Source organism: Ovis canadensis, chromosome 13 (genome assembly GCF_042477335.2).
Source record: "Ovis canadensis isolate MfBH-ARS-UI-01 breed Bighorn chromosome 13, ARS-UI_OviCan_v2, whole genome shotgun sequence".
Classification (NCBI taxonomy): domain Eukaryota; kingdom Metazoa; phylum Chordata; class Mammalia; order Artiodactyla; family Bovidae; genus Ovis; species Ovis canadensis.
In genome coordinates, this window is record NC_091257.1 from 68,057,299 (window position 1) to 68,069,891 (window position 12,593).

Consider the following 12,593-nt stretch of genomic DNA (forward strand, 5'->3'; position numbering starts at 1 on the left):
GGGGCTGCAAGGAAGGGCCTCTTGATGTCTGGGCAACTGGCAAAGCCTCGGACCCCTGGGGAGAGAACAGCAAGCCTGGTGTGGCTTCTGGGCCCAAGTGTGGAGTGGGAGGAGGACCACTCAAGGCCACCAGGCATTTTCTCACCAAGCAGCCGAGCATCCTTTTCTCTTGCCGCTCACCCACCAGGACCCACACAAGCTCCTCTGCACAGGAGATGACAAAACCACAAAGCACGCCTTTTCAAATCACATATGGCTTCTTTGACCCCATCAAATAACTTTATTCACACAAACGTCCCTTAATTTACAAAGCCTCAGTCATTCATACACATTAGGGGGATCCACAGTGTTCAAGGAACTTAAATATAATGTATCATACCAACCCAAGTAAACCAAGTACAAAAAATATTCATATATAAAGTTGTTCACACGTAGGTCCTAGATTACCAGCTTCTGTGCAAAAAAAAAAAAAAAGAAAGAAAACAAAGAAAATAGATTAACTAGTCTTTGAAACTAACCTTGTGCCTGGGTTAAAACCTCCCTTGCACCCAAGCTGGCCCCACATGAATGTAAATCACTCCAACATCCTCCCTGCTCTGATGGAAAGAGGCACCTGGAGAACAAAGGCTTCTTTAAAATGTCCCTAAATGGACTCCCTTCCTCCTGAAGGCTCTCAGGGAAAAAGATGCAGGGGTCTCCTTCCTGTTTACCTCCCAACCTTAGGGACTCCGGGAGCCACTGGCAGTGGACTCAGCCCTCGACTATGCGTGCTGACATTAGCCAACCTCATGACACATCCTGGTGCTCCACTTCCAGTGCCTTCTCTCCAGATGGCTTGGCCATTGAAGCCTGGCAGGGCAGGATCGGAAATGGCCCACACTGTCCCTAAGGCTGCGCCTCAGCCCCAAGCCAGGGGTCTGGAGCCTGGAGCCACACAACTCAGCTCAAGTCACCAGATCTTGGAGACTCCAGCAGCTGGGCCCCCTGCCCAGGCCCAGGATGGGGAAGGGCAAGAACCTAAAAACCCCACTGAGAGGCACAGCCCAGACAGGCAGGGAGAGGTCGGCACAGAGGAGCAAAGGTGGGCGTGCACTTGGTGGGCAGGTCTGGGAGCCTGGGCAGCAGGAGCAGAGAGTTAGGGGGTGGAGGCCTGATCCTACCTCTCCAAGCTTCCTGAGGATAACCTGAGGCTGAAACCCAGATATCCATCCAAGTTAGAGCTGTCTTCTAAAAAGGTAAACAGCAACAGCAGAAACAGAAAGATTCCCACAATGTCTGCTCTTTTCCTTTTTTTAGAAAAGGACTCAAGCGAAAAAAAAAAAAAATCTTATTGCTCCAAACACTGGTTTTCTAGGAGATAACTGATATGTTAGAGATCTTGGAGGAAGGGAATGAGAGGCGGGGAATGAAGGCTGTGAGGAAGGTGGCAAGTGGTCTTAGCACCGCAGGGTCAGGGGCAGAGGGGTTGTGGGGCCTGTGCCCCGGCCCGGCCCCCTGCCTTCATTCGCTCTGGGGTCACCATGGGCAGTGCCACAAAGGAGGCCAGGAGCCGTACAGAGAGTCAAATCTCCACCCAGCAACGGGCACGTTTCTCCTCCAGCTGTAAACAGGTTATTTCTTAAGTAAACATTGAATACACTCCCTCAGAAAAACAACCATGGGGGCACGAATCACAGCGGGTTAGGGGAAAGAATTCCGCTTTTGACCCAGTGCCTCTGGATGAGAAGAGGCTAAGGTCCGTGGCCTTAGTCCCCGTGCCCAGGAGGGGGTCAGATGGAGCTGGCCTTGAAGGCCTAGAAGAAAGAGACACGCATCCTCCTGGCTGGAGGGAAGAGGCGGGGACCTGCTGGGGAGGAGGGCAGAGCGCACACCCATCTGCAGCACAGCTCTGCCCTTGGCGAAGCTGCCAGTGGTGCCCTGTGGTGGGTGGGGGACACATGGCTGGCTACAGCTTTGAAGGGATGGGGAGGTCGCGGGGAAGCCATCCTCCCATGTGGCTATCTGTGTGTGGGAGTGAGTTTAAGGGACAGATGGACACGGATAGGGAGACAGAAGCCATGTACTAAGCCAGACGGCTTGGCGGAGAGGGCAATGGAATAAGGCACTATGATCTGTCTTGTCGATTCCTCTCACTGAGGGAGAATGACGCTCAGATCCTCCCTCCAAAGACTCGCCTTTCCACCAATCCCAGGAGAATAACTGACTGTTATTTTAAGGACTGGAGATTTCTACAACTTGCACAGGACTAATAAATTGGTGGTGCTGAGATGATGTGCCCCAGGGCAGCTGCCAAGCCCGAGACCCAGGTGAAAAGGCAGGAAGAGACAGGTGGCTGACCCCAGTGAAAAGAGATGCAGAGTGGCGGAGGGACGGGCAGCTACCCAGGGAGAGCCAGCCTTGACTTCGGGCTGCCTTCCACTGGCTGCTGGGTGCCCGAGGCAGATGAAGTGGAGAGCGGGGGAGGGGGAAAGACAGGCACTTGGGGCTAACAAGCTGGGCCTCAGGAGCTAGGGAAGGAGGTCCTGCCACCAAGCGAGGATGGGCTGGGAGTCCTGCAAGACAAAGGTACGTGGACGCTGCTACCTGACCGAGGCCACCCACCTCACCCAAAAGGAATGGCCACCTGGGACCTTACTCAGAGCTAAGACACCTGGGGAGGGCAGAAGGGAAAGATAAGCAAAAGGTAAATATCCGGTTAGACTTGAACCCTCACTAGGATTTCAGAGTGCGGGCTATGGCCAGGGAGAGGTGGGGGTGCCGAGTCTAGGGACTGCTTCCCCATGTGCTCGTGGACAGACAGCTGCCCCCAAGGGAGGGCAGGGAGGTGGGGCGGAGAAGGGGCACTGACTGCAACTAGGGGATGCGCTCTTCCAGCTGCAGCTCAGCATATCCCCAGGGCAGTGAGGGGCCTGGTCACCACCTGCCTCCTTGCCGGATCCTGCTAACCACAGCCAGCCAGCCATCTGCCCAGGAGGAGGAAGAAGCCTTGAGAAAAGGCGGAAAGAGTGTGAGCAAACATACTGCTGAGTTTGCAGATCTGGGCTGATGCTGTGCTGGTCTCTTCCAAACGCCCAGGGTGGAAGGACTGTGGCTCTGGGGGGAAGCCCCCCTTGGTCACATACCAACTTAAAATGCCCTCCAACATCTCCACCTATCCATTCTACGCTGGTTTAGAGAAAACAACAACAAAGATAAACACAAAAGAAGAATTCCTTTTCCCTTCCTCGCCTTGCTGTTCTGGGGTGAGAAGCCTGTGGAGCAGCTGAAGGGGCTTCTGGGTACGGGGCAAGAGGAACAGCTCTCCTCCTGGCAAGGGGAGAGGACACGCCTCTTCAAAAGACATGCCTCTTCCAAAGCCTCTTCAAGAGGGAGGCTGCGAGAGCGTCGACGGAGAGCAGAAGATAGGCTAGAGACAGACACTGGAGGTGGGGTCGGAAGTCACGGCCACCAAGCCCACAGACACCTGATGGCTGTGGTCCACCCGCTCAGCCAGGTCCATCCTTTCCCATCAGACACATTTACACGGAGGGCGGGCACCTAACAGGAAGTCTCTGCGGGGAGGGAGACGACGCTTGGTATTGTCACCATATACGACAGCACGGGCCTGGCTCACAGGGCACCCGCTGCACTGTGAGGAGGTAACAGCCAGTTTAGGACACCCTGTTCTTACGGCAATGCTCACAACTGGGTCGCAGGGGGCTCTGACACCCTGGGCATCTGGCGGCCACATCGGGGTAGATGATGATCCTGGAGGCAGGAGGTGGTAGGTGCTGACTTCAGAGGAGTGACAGATGCCCGCTGAAGACCCTGCTGTATCCTAGGCAGAGGTTTGGCACGACATTTTTTCCCAGGGAATCATCGTCTGGGAGGAAGATCACTGACAGAAAGGTAGGCTTGTAGAGCTGGGGTGGGCTGGCAGCTCAGTTACCGGGGAGTAAGCGATGGTCACCTTCTGGCCCTCCCCCGTCAGAACCCCCTGGTTATGAAGGGCAGTAGTAAGTCCTGGTGTGACTCTGGATTTCCAACCGCTTAAAGAAGACAAACTCCAAAGAGGGATCTTCTTTCTTGAGTTCTCCTGGCCAAGCTCGGGTCTTCCCCTCCTAGGTGGTTCTTAGCCTCTGATCATCTCCAAGGCCCAAGGGCCAACCAGGAGCAGCCCACCAGGGGGTCCAGCAGTTCCTGCACCTGGTGGGGAGGCGGCACAGAGGCCTCCTTCTGTCCTTATGCCCCCTGATCCAGGAGAGGTCCCCAAATTCTCCACGGAGGGGTAGGCCTTCTCTGGGGAAGTGAGGTGTTATAAGCAGAACTAAGAGATGGGTAAAAGAAAGAAGACAGGGAAAATAAAGGACAAAAACAAAATACCTCCCTAACCCCTTATAAAAATTAAAAGTGAAATTTATACATATGCTTTGTCCATATTGAGTTTCTTTAAAGAAAGTGGTGCCTGTCCACAGCATAACTTCCTGCTCTTCTGAAGTCTTAATCGTTTAAATAAAAAAAAAAAGGGGGGGGGGGACAAAAAAATAAAGCAAAAGTAAGAGGAGGGGGAAAACCCAAATGAAAGCTTCACATTGCTGGAGACCCGGCTGTCAGGAGATCACCAACCGGCCAAGCCACCACCTGTGCCCTCTGCTGAATTCTGTGCGAGACACGATGAGACTGTGGGTCCCGAGGGTCAACCTGAAAGACAGAAGGCAGGGAAGAGTGGACGTGGGTCAGTAGGTGTGGGTGCCCTCCAAGCTCCAGATGCCTCCCTAGGTGCCAACACCCAACCCAGATGAATTCAGGAGCTGTGCAGGGGCGGGGTGCAGGAGTTGGTTTCACTCTCGGGAGTGAATCCAGCCGCACTACAGCCACCCGGTCCCGGACACACTACCCCCACCTTTCCAGATCAGCTGTGATGCAGGCTAAGCATCACACGTCGGGTCGCCTCACTGCCTGAGGGGCAGGCTCCGGCTGGAAATCCACATGTGAGGCCCTGGCTACAAATTTGAGTCCCTCTCTCCTGGCTTCCCCACCCTGTCCAGAGAAGATGAACAGCATCCTAGTCATCTGTCCCCGAACCGTGGCAGCCAAGATCCCTCATCCCCCCCACCCCCTCCTTCCCTCTGTGACTAATCAGGCTGCCCTGAACGTTCACAGCAACCCTCTCATCCCATTTCAGAGACAAGAAAAGTGAGGCTCAGGGCTCTGAGAACCTGCACTAGGCTACCCGCCCGGGTCATAAGGAAGGCCAGAGTCCCACAGGCAGCGGCAGTGTTCGTCTCCCAGCCACCCGCTAGGCCCTATGCTCAGGACACTGCAGTGCTTAGGAAGGAGGCTGGAGCCAGAACTGCAGCCCAGTCCACAGGCTCTGCCACTTAACTGTGAGCAAATCTGAGTCGTCTGGTTCTTTGGTCTGGTCACTGTACCACATCACAGGTTATTACAAGATCCAAATAAACTAATACATGGAAAGCTTACAACAGTGCCTAGCCGTACTATTACTAGCTAGCTGGGAATGGCAAGACCAGTGGCCTATGCTTCAGGAACCTGTTCTAGGGGAGGCCTAGAATACAACAACCTGCAGAGACTATCTCTGGGCGATCCCCACCCTGCCCAGTGCTACTTTCCCAGTCTGAGCCTGAAAAGAGCTAAGCATAGCCTAAGCCTGGCAGGCGGGCCACCCAGGTCAGTAGTGTTCCGTGGCAACCCATGGTCTCATCAGTTTTAAGTGCCCATTTGAACGACCGAATCAGACCAGCCTTACCCAGGGTGCTTGACTCCTCCACTGGCTTCAAGGCTCCATGAGCTGCTGCAGTCTGACAACACGACGTGCCATCCCAGCCCCACCACCTCCCCCCATTACCTGACATCTGTACACTCAGAGCACACTGTAATCCTCAGGTCCCGGGGAGATGCCTGGCTAGTCCTCACTGGAGGCGGCAGGATATGGTGATATTGGACAATTTACTTCTCCAGGTCGGCCTTCCTTTCCTCTTCTGTGAAATGGGGGCTCTTTTTGAGGTTTGAGTGGAGTAACGACTGTGAAGTACCTGGCCTATGGCAGGACCCGACTCCTTGACGAGCCCATCCTCTCCCGGCCATTTGCCCCCAACCAGAAATTACGAATGTGTCAGGCTTAAGAGGCCATGGCCCTCGGCCACTGAACCATCCTTACTGCCTCCAGCCAGGCGAACCACGTCAAGGACACGCATGCCACTGGAAGAGTATGACAAAGCCTTCTAGAAAGCAATTTGGCAACGTTTTCAGAGCTTCAAATGTATTTAGACCCTATAATTCCACTTCTGGAAATCAAGTTTAACTGAATATACTAAATATGAAAAAGCCTTTATGAATAAAGATGTCCACAGAAGCAGTATTTAAATTGAAGCAATAACCACAAATCCAAAAATGAGAGATTGAAGCAAACGATCCATCTATGCAATGACACATTACAGAGGAAATGAGAAAACTGTGTGGCATTCTAAACAAAGCGTGGCAGAAGCATTTCCATGGGTTAAGTGGGAAGAAAAAGGCTATGAAGTTCTATAATGCACAGTGTGATCACAGCTACGTAAAAGACAAAAACTCCAAGGATAAGAAATCTGGCAAGAAAACACATTAAAATACACCGAAAAGCACTTGTCATGGGTGGATTTTCCTCTTCCTCCTCTCTCCCTCTGTATTTTTGGTACTGAGTACACATCACACTGTCACACTGTACTTTTTAGTGGGAAAAAACCATGTCCTTGGATGAATAAGAAAGATCCCTGGGAAAGGTCCCTAGAGTAGTGAGGGATCCCGGAGCCCAGACCCAGGCTCTTCTCTGAGCTCCTCCACACACCGTGGATGGTGGAGAACCTTCCACACCTGCAGATGAGAGACCAGACTGTGGGACACAGGGGAGGCGTGACCTGGGGTCCCTGTGTGGAGTCAAGTGAGAATGGATGATAAAGGCGCTGGAGAAGTATCTGATCTCGGAAGGAGACGCTGGGACCTCTCCGCCCCAGCCTTCTTTTCTGCTGCTTCTGTTGCTTTGCCTATTAATCCCCCTCAACAAACCTCCACTGGTGGGTCTTGTACGCCAGTTTTTGACTTGGAAAAACACAGTCATCGCGAGCACATCCTGGGATGGTCCTGCAGCCATCCCCAGTTCTAGCTCCACTCAGCAGGCCGAGTGCCTTCTCCCTGCTGCTGCCAGTAGGTGAAGCAGAGCAACCAGAGATGGGGGAGGGAAGGCTTGGGGGGACCTTCACCATCTAAGACATTAAGCCCTTGTGAGATACAAGAAAGGCCTGCGAAGCGGTATGGTCATGCTGACATAATCTTTGGAATCAATGATGTCCTTTTCAACACTGCTTTCCTCCCTCCCCTGGCTGGACCCAAGCTGAGGACAACCTCAAACGGATGACCGTCAGTCACAACAGGAAGGTAGCCTACAGCAGCTGAAAAGCAGTGCCGGCAGGGAAATTCAGAAGCCAGAAGTCTCTTTTACATAAGAAACTAGCAGAACACAGTGTGCCTGAAGAAGGTCAAACCATGTGCCCAGCACTTTGTGAGAGTGCTGGAGACACCGGCATAGTGACTGCTGTAACCACTGGGTCCTTCGCCAGGACACGGCTGACATTTCCACAGGCTCCTCCATGCTCCCTCCAGCTTTGGCACTGGCCCTCCTGGTAGGACATCTCAGGACAATCCACAGGTCTGCCTGCTTCTGCCCAGTGGGCAGGGACAAGAAAAATACGACCCTTTCTTCCAGAGAGAATGCTGGCTTTGCATTCTTCTCCATCTCCCATGAGAGAAGGTGTACCTTCCCCAGGGAGCCCATGGCTGCAACCTCCCTGGAAGAGAGCAGGGGTCGGGTTCCCTACAGCCTGGAGTGGGAAGGGCTCAGACCACATGGGTTGAGGTAAAGCAGCAGCAGGCCCTCCCAGAACAGGAATGGTTTGGCCCCAGCCAGGAGCAGCCCAGAGGTGGGCCCTCGGCATTCCTCCTAGCAGGTGCCACACCTCGGCTCCGAGTGCCTGGTTCTCGGCATCAGTCACGGCTTGCCTTGGCCGTTTCAGCTGGAACACTGACTTCTGACCATAGTAGAGCCCTCCAAGTAGGCGAAGCCATCCCTCTGAGCACAGTGGAAACTGGTGACGTGGCTGGCCTGCAGGTGAGGTGCCAATGGCAGTGCACTCCCGTCTCCCACCTGCCTGATGAGCTCACCTGTGAGGAGTTAACAAGGCTACAGACCCAGAGATGGAGCCACCTGCCCCACAGCAGAGCAGCAGGACCAGCCCTCAGCCCCTCTTCTCCAGCCTCATAGCCCAGAGCCTTTCTGCTACGAGCCTCCTTTTAGCGCTTCCCAAGCTGGCTCCATCAGTGGCTCTAACAGTCTATATTTGAGATGTCTCCTGGGGGTAAGGGGCCCAGGAAGGTGATGGCAAATTCTTCCCTTTTTTATGTTAGCTCTAGAACTAAGTTCCCCCAGCACATCCGACTTCCTTATTTCTCTATAATGATCGTAACAGCAATCACTTGGTCAGCACTGATTATGTACCAGGCATGTTCTATGACATATAAATGTAGGCCACTTTCATAGGTAACAACTTAGTAAGGCTGTCAACCCTCTTACACTGCTTCCCACTCACTGGACACACATGTTTTACATCTATTGCCTCTTCTCACTCAACCACCATACTACGTGGGAGCTGTTGTGGCCCCAGTTTCAGAGACAGGGAAATGAAAGTTCAGAGAGAAGACCTGCATGGCTAATAAGTGGCGGAGAAAAGGGTTGAACCTAGGTCTGTCTCACTCCAAAGCTCCTGCTTTTTATTACATGTGGAATCCCTCCCTAGAGAGACAAGAAGAGCTTAAGTAGAGTTTAAAAGCCATTTAATCCCTTCACCTATAAACAGATTCACTCAGAAAAGGCTTGTGGAAGGCTTGGCTGAAGTACCTCTGCATGGGTCTGAGGTCCAGAGCACAAAGGGGATGTGGTGCCAGCCAGGCAGCGAGCAGCCTTCTGGCAGGTTTCTCTGCCAGCCAAGCAGTTGTCTGGTCTGTCCAAGGAAGCTGAGGAACCAAACTGCTCCCATTAAGGCCATCAGCAGGCTGGAGAACAAAAGCTGGGTAAAGAAGAGATGGGAGCAGGCAGCCATGGGGCTGGGGACAGAACGGGCTCACACAGCCAATGCCCTCCCCCAGTCCTCAGCTCACAGACTGGGAACAGCCGGGTAAACAGACGATTACCCTTTATCCTAAAAGGTATGGCCTTCCTACTTTGGTCAAAATGTCACTTCTTTGATGAAACGATAATGAAAAGTAAGTGGGAGTGGTTAAAAAAGTTGTCTTCCATCTCCTACCTCCACTTCTCAGCTTTTAAACTCTACTCTCCTTCAGAACATCTAAGTCTGGCAATCAGAGGATTGAAAACTATCTGGGAGCCACAGCTACACTTTCACTCGGCACTTTCACCTTAGTCACTTACATTATCCAAATCTTTTTTTCCCTCCTAACAAACGGGGAAGCTATTTGCCCTCTGGGGTCAGCTGTGAGGGGTGAGTGGGGCATGCCCCCAGCAGTGGGGCATGGAGGAAGCTCTCTACCTTATATCTTTCTCTCTATAACTCATCTGGAGTCAAAGCTTAATTTGGGAACTTTCTATGTTTTCAAAACGGAGATTTAAGAATAAGGGCAGGCAGGGTGGTAGTTGAGGGGGTGGGGGCTAGCTTTCCATGGCCACGCCTTTGCCCCAAGGGCAGCCAGATGGTGGCAAAGGTATCCTCAGCACCTTTCAACCTGCTCACGCCTAAAGGTGGATTTTTGAAGTCCAGGGACCTAGAAATCTGAAACACAAAAGTCCTTGCTCTGGGCTGCTAAGGTGAGCAGGGAACACTGAGCCACAGTCCTCACAATACTCTACAGACACATCTATCCATGAAAAAGGCTCTCCCTACAGATTTTAGTCTCAAGAGGTTACATACCAAGTTGTAAAAGGTGAAATGGTTGGTGAAGGGTGGTTGTTGTTCAGTTGCTCAGTTGTGTCCAACTCTTTGCGACCCCATGGACAGCAGCACGCCAGGCTTCCCTGTCCTCCGCCATTCCCAGAGTTTGATCAAACTCATGTCCATCGAGTCGGTGAGGCCACCCAACCATCTCATCCTCTGTCATCCCCTTCTCCTCCTGCCTTTAATCTTCCCCAGCATCAGGGTCTTTTCCAATGTGTTAGCTCTTCCATTAGGTAGCCAAAGTGTTGGAGCTTCAGCTTCAGCATCAGTCCTTGCAATGAATATTGAGTTGATTTCCTCTAGGGTTGACTGGTTTGATCTTCTTTCTGGCTAAGGGACTCTCAAGAGTCTTCTCCAGCACCAAGGTTCGAAGGCATCAATTCTTCGGTGCTCAGTCTTTATTAATGGCCAGCTCTCACACCCGTACATGACTCCTGGAAAACCACAGCTTTGACTATATGGACCTTCGTAGGGAAAATAATGGCTCTGCTTTTTAATATGCTGTCTAGGTTTGTCATTGCATTTCTTTCAAGGAACAAGCATCTTTTAATTTCATGGCTACAGTCACTGTCCACAGTGATTCTGGAGCCCAAGAAAATAAAGTCTGTCACTGCTTCCATTTTCTCCCCATCTATTTGCCATGAAGTGATGGGACCGGATGCCATGATCTTCATTTTTTGAACATTGAGTTTTAAGCCAGCCTTTTCACTCTCCTCTTTCACTTTCATCAAGAGGCTCTTTAAGTTCCTCTTCGCTTTCTGCCAGATGGGTGGTGTCATCTGTGTATCTAAGGTTATTGATATTTCTTCTGGCAATCTTGATTCCAGCTTGTGCTTCATCCAGCCCAGCATTTCGCATGATGTACTCTGCATATAAGTTAATAAGCAGGGTGACAATATACAGCCTTGACATACTCCTTTCCCATTTTTGAACCAGGGTGTTGTTCCATGTCCAGTCCTAATTGTTTTTTCTTGACCTGCACACAGGCTTCGCAGGAGGCAGGTAAGGTGGTCTGGTATTCCCATCTTTTTAAGAATTTTTCACAGTTGGTTGTGGTCTACATAGTCAAAGGCTTTAATGTAGTCAATGAAGCAGAAGTAGATGTTTTTCTGGAATTCTCTAGCTTTTTCTATGATCCAATAGATGCTGGCAATTTGATCTCTGGTTCCTCTGCCTTTTCTAAATCCATCTGCAAGTTCTCAGTTCACGTACTATTGAAGCCTAGCCTGAAGGATTGTGAGCACTTTGCTAGTGTGTGAGGTGAGTGCAACTGTGCCGTAGTTTGAGCATTCTTTGGCATTGCCCTTCTTTGGGACTGGAGAGAAAACTTACCTTTTCCAGCCCTGTGACCAATGCTGAGTTTTCCAAAACTTGCTGGCATATTGAGTGCAGCACTTTAACAGAATCACCTTTTAGGATTTGAAATAAAATCCAAAAAGATGTAAAGGGTTGACTGGGATTCAAACAGAAACTCTGGTTCTCTCTATTCCTCTCTGCCTCTCATGTATTTATCAGAAAATAGTCACCTGACTGGCATACTCAAATCGTGGTGTCACTGGGTGGGAAGCCAAGAATTCACCCTTACCTAAGCTCTCCCAAAGTCCTAGCTGGTGGTCTTAGCACTGCACTTAATGATGTTTGTGAAAAAACTAGACATCGTGCAAGGCCCGATATGCAAAGCTTCCTTTTGTTCAGGCAAAGGACCGTATAGGAATTATCTCCATTTTATGGATAAGCGCATCGAGGCTCAGGTTATTCATTTCCAGCATATCATTCTGGGGAAGCTCAGAGGCAGGGTAATCTCAGGGTCACAGAGGGCTAGCCTCTTGTTCTAAGCAGGATTAGCTTCGAAATGAGTCATTTTCATTTGTTTTACATACTAGACAGCTGGCTTTTCATTAAAGATATCAACATGCCAGCCCTGGCAGGGGTGGGGGGGCAGGTGGGTGGAATGGGGAGGGGGAAGATGGGGGGCTGTCAGCGGCTCTAGGACTACTGTCTAATCTGTCAGAGGGACTGAGGCCAGGGAGCCAAGCTTTCTGGCGTATCACTTCTCTAAGGCTTGGCTAAGCCAACAGTGGTGCTCAGCACAGAGCAAAACCAGGGACGACTGCTGTGGACACCTCACTGCACAGCATATGAGGTCCTATTGTCAGGGTAAAAGAAAAGGAAGCAGACACTACAAATGGGATAACAATGTCTCCACGTACCCAGAAAGGGCACGGTGTCAAGGAAAGGGAGAGTTCAGAGAGCACCGAAGCCTACCCAGCAGGAGCTTCACAGCAGGTTTAGACAACCTGGAAGGCCTTGGTGCTGGGTTCTGTGGTCTCTGAGTCCTGACCAGGGGACCAAAACAAGGCAAAAGCCCAGCAGCGGGTCCCCAGTGTGGCAGGAGCACCGTTCACAGACCACAGGTTACAGAATGGCACAGTTAGCGCTCTGTCAAGGGCCTGGGGTTTAGAGTAGAAAGATCTAAAGTTTACACCGCAGCTCAGTCAAGTCTCAGTTTTCTCAGTTGACAATGTGGAAACATCTATTTTGCAGGCGTGAAGCCCCATGATGGGCTTGGTGAGACACACAAGATACCTAATCAAGCCTCAGAGACATCCCCCA

The 12,593-nt window shown here is 51.4% G+C and overlaps 1 protein-coding gene across 1 annotated transcript in view; it reads right to left on the reverse strand.

Moving 5' to 3' along the window:
- Positions 1–238: 238 nt before the first annotated feature.
- The window catches only part of STK35 (serine/threonine kinase 35), a 41,621-nt gene continuing 29,266 nt past the window's right edge, over positions 239–12,593 (reverse strand). The window contains exon 4 of the mRNA XM_069548187.1: positions 239–4,680. The gene's annotated coding sequence lies outside the window, so the exon portion shown is untranslated. The remainder of the gene's footprint in view (positions 4,681–12,593) is intronic.